Here is a 4,491-nt window from a genome sequence, read left to right as displayed (position 1 = left end):
CATTGCCTCCCCCTGGATGCAGTCTCTGTGTCACAAGGAACATGGTTCTGTCCATGGCTATACAAGAAGAGTCCAGCAAGCCACTCCATCATCTCTTCCCACCTAAGATTCTTCTCTATTCTTCCAACATCTCTCAGTGGCCCAGACCTTCATCACACTTGCCCATTTCCTTTTTCATCTTCCACTCTATCTCTCTTCTAGGAAAGGTTAATGTTCTGTAAAGTTTTCATTGTCCAAAAAGGAGTTAAAACTCAGGCTCTACCTGCCTGGGGTCTCCCACAAGCGGCCGGACACCTTCTCGCTGCAAAACCCCCCGCTTCTTCACAGGCCGGGCTGTGCCACCAACACGATATCAAATTTCAAGGTAACAGTCCCAGGTACCAGCTCTCTCTCTCTCTCTCTCTCTCTGTCTCCCGGGGGGGCTGCCCAATACCTCCCGGTGCTCCTCTCTCTTCCACGCTTGGGCCAGGCCTACCTCCCATCTCTGTCCAAGGCCCGGCCTACCTCACGGCTGAATGGCTTTCCCCTCCCCTCGCCGAGCCAGCAGCTGGGACAGGGGGAGAGATCCGAACTCTTTTCGCGCCTGAAACCCAAGAGAGCTTCCCAGAAGAGTGCTCTGCTTTTAACCCCTGTGTTCTCAGAGGTGTATCAAATGCCCCCAGTGTCCACACCAAGTGCCAATATTCAAATCTGAACCCCATTGGTGTGACCACAGCATATCCCAGAAAACTTACTTCCTCTCGAACCACGTCAACCTTTTTAAAAATTTCTTTCATTTTGCTATAAACAATATGAGATTCATTGCCTCAGAGACATGGATAAAGGAGGAATGTCTGGATCACAGAGCAGTATGCACTAACAGAGCTAACTCAGGGAGAAGAAAGCACAATGGAAATGCCAATCAAAGTAATAAAAATCAGAATATTAAGGCTCTGTCTACATTAGTATTTTGGTTTTGGGCTGCAATGCAATACTGAGAAAAATCCCTTGATTGCTCCTAACAGTCATTTGGTTAAAAAAGGGTTTAAGTACGAAAAATGAGACTTCTTTCAGGGATAATGACGTTAGAAACTTTGCTTCAGGTGTTCACCAAATGTGGTCTAACCTCTAATGGGAAAATAATGTTCCCAGGCAAAGACTGCTTCTTCCAGCAGATAGATATCATGTGTGGTGGGGTGCCAGGTCCAGGAAACCCACTAGCTTGAATTAACCCCTCAAATTGCATTTATTAGAGATGTAGAATTCTCAGCAACTGCTTTGATCTTCTTCTGTTCTTCTTGTGCTGAAGCTTGGATCATCAGAGAAATAAATTTAAATTATATTGGGCTGTAAATGAAAAGTTAGATTTTTGAAATGCATGGAAGAAAGAATTCAGCCTTCAAAATAGGTGCTGCCTAGGCACCCCCAATATTAGACTAATTTTAGAGTCATATGCAGAAAAAAAATTGTTGAGATAGAGGCCATTGAACCAAGAGGCAATGGGGAAAAAGAAAAGTTTTAAGTATCATTAACTCATTTTAATGTAATTTCCTTTAGTTTATTTGGTTATTGAACTAGCAGCCCTGAATACAAGATAACACATAGCTTTTCATTGAAGATATGTAGGCTGCACATACACTCCAGCTATTGAAAGTATTGCTAATAGAATTTCTGAATGCCTTCAGAGGGTTCCTTTTGATATGTACAGTGTCATCTGGGGAAACCACACTAATGTATTTTTTTAAATGCCTGAATGGCCACTTGTAAATTGTTTCTGTTGTTAAATGTAGTTCTGTATTCACATGCAAATGAATTATTTAATAGGATATATTTCAGTAAAATTGCCATTTTTTTAACAATTGCTGTTTTACCTTTTCAGCTGCTCTCTTAAGAAAAGAAATCCAGCAATTTAAAATAACACAGAAAAGTAGATCTTGACCAGTTGTTAAATGAAACTGCTTTTCAGTTACATTGAAATGAAAGTCCATGCACTGATATAAACAGTAATATTAAAAGTATTGTACTGTATTTTAGAACACTCTAAATCAGATACTGTAATCTAAAATCACATCTCTAATAATCTGCTTTATCTCCTGCTTTTGGCATGGTTTCAGCAGTTAAGAAGAAAAAAAATATATAAAGTAGAAACAATGCATAGAAAGTCATAGTTTCTTGAAAATCTGAATTAGTTATACTGACATTCAAACAACTCAAATATCTGATTGTCTCAGAGAATAGTTGACATATTTTGTTGATACAGGCTTTAGAAGAGGAGTGTTCATCCACACACTGCAGCAATTATTCCAGGATGATTAGAGACTTGACAGAGGCTTGCAGAGGCTTGGGTTAACAACAATTTCAGCCAAAGCCAACCAGTTTAATGCAGTAAGGAGAACTGCAGCTCTCTCTTTGAAAGCAGTTCTTTACTTACTCCCAAAATGACATGCAAAATTGGAAGTTAGGTGCATGGGAGGAAGCAGCATTAAAAGAGATCCGAAATGCAGTACTGAGCAGGGCACCCCCAAAACCTGCCTAATAGAAAATGCTGGGAAGATCCTGAAATTTTGTCACAGGCTGGGAATTAGCTCTTTTCTCAGGTCAACATGCTGGCATCCCTGTCTAAGCACAAGGAACATAAAATTATATTTTCCAATGCCTGTGTAACTTGAAATTTATATTCATACACTAGAGTGGGAAGGCATCTTTCAGGTGAGGGCAACAGAGCAGTTCCTCAGGCAGCAGTAAATCTGCCTGGGCTGACATGACACTGCTTTGAGGGTGAGCACAATGCTCACAGAAAGGCACAGGATCCTTTTGGCTGTACTAAGGAGCTCAGTGATCTATGTACAGCAGGTTGCAAGATCCAAACATTGAAACATTACAGCCACAATGTATGTGGAGGAATCAGAAGTGAAAATTTGTCACAAATATATGCATGTCTACTTTTACAATCAGGCTTTTACAATTAGTACATTTAATCTTACAATTAGTACATTACATCTTGTAATCAACAATGGCATTCCGTTACAGGAAAGTTCAAATTGCCAAACTTTGGACAAATTACTTTTAGTAAGGAACAACAAATACAGTCTTAGCTCTTGGAAGAATGTAAATTAAATTCTAGGAGAGGAATTGCTACCAGCTAGCCATGTCAGTAAATAAGAAATATAATGAATACTTAGATGTTATTTTAGAAATCTTTCCTGTGTGGTTGAATCTGGCCTCAGCTGCTAGCAAGCCACACAACATCCAGACATGAAGTTTCAGATACTTTGGATCAGAGAATAATATTCCAAAGAGTTCAGATGCACATCATATCACCCTATTTCAATCTAAACTTCCATGAGCCTAAAGAAGATTGAAATAAATAGGAAAGCTTTCCTTCTGCCACAGCAGGTGAACAGTAAAATAATAGGTTTTTTTCTGCGTTAATAACAAATTACCTTTTGAATCATGGTGATATATGAAAGCCAAATCTCTCTGTGTTAGATAATAGTTCTACCATTCAGAAAATCACTTCTGTTCTGAAAATCTTACAACGTAAGCATACAAGCAGACCTGATACATAAAACAGAAGGTGGGGAGGGGCAAGAAGAGGCACGGGAAAGTAATACAATACCATTCAGCATCACTCTGTTATAAAGAGATGGACTCATATTTATTATCTCTGGTTGGGCTAGGACATAACTGAAAAAAAAAACCCAAACATTTCCGGGTGGGAAGGTTACTGTTGAGATTGCAAGATACTGGCCTGGTTTCAGAACTCAAGGATCATCATACTGTGGGTTTTTTTTTTTTTTCCTGTATGACTTTCCTTTAAGAAAGCTATGGTTGACATAGAAATAAAACCTTAGCACTTTGTGAAATCTGACTAGTTAGCTGATTTAAGTTAGTGTTCAGCAGCTTTTCTTTTAGAAAGAATATGTGGTTTGAATAAGTCACAGATAGACTTAGCAGAGGAATATGGGGTATTGTTAGTTAGAAATTTGCATTACAAGAGGGCTATTGATAAATGACAGGAGACAGGAGGTGTCTCTGTCAAAGGTAATGTAATGATTAGTATGCATTGTGAAAATCTGCAAGTTCAATTTTGGAAGCAAAGAGATCTGGACAATTTTTCTTCATGATTAGCTGAAGTTAATTTTGGTATAAGAAACTTTAGTAGGTCATCCCTTCTTACAGGATTCAATGCACTTTTTGTTGTGCTTAGATACTGGAACTGTATAATCCAAGCCATTTATACATATAGATAGATAGATAGATAGATAGATAGATAGATAGATAGATATAGATAGATAGATAGATAGATAGATAGATAGATAGATAGATAGATAGATAGATAGATAGATATCTAAAAGAAATTAATATATATTCCCTCAGATAAACTATTTGTTGAAAATTTCTCACAGTTGTTTATACTTTTAAATCTGAAATAAGTGAGGCTGGTTTGACTGTCTGAAAATATTACTTCTCCTGTGTCAATTACCCTGATGGCCTAGTATGCACTGGCTA

The sequence above is a fragment of the Geospiza fortis genome, unplaced genomic scaffold (assembly GCF_000277835.1).
Source record: "Geospiza fortis unplaced genomic scaffold, GeoFor_1.0 scaffold366, whole genome shotgun sequence".
NCBI lineage: Eukaryota > Metazoa > Chordata > Aves > Passeriformes > Thraupidae > Geospiza > Geospiza fortis.
The sequence above is the reverse complement of the archived record's forward strand: the minus strand, read 5'-3'. Positions refer to the sequence as shown.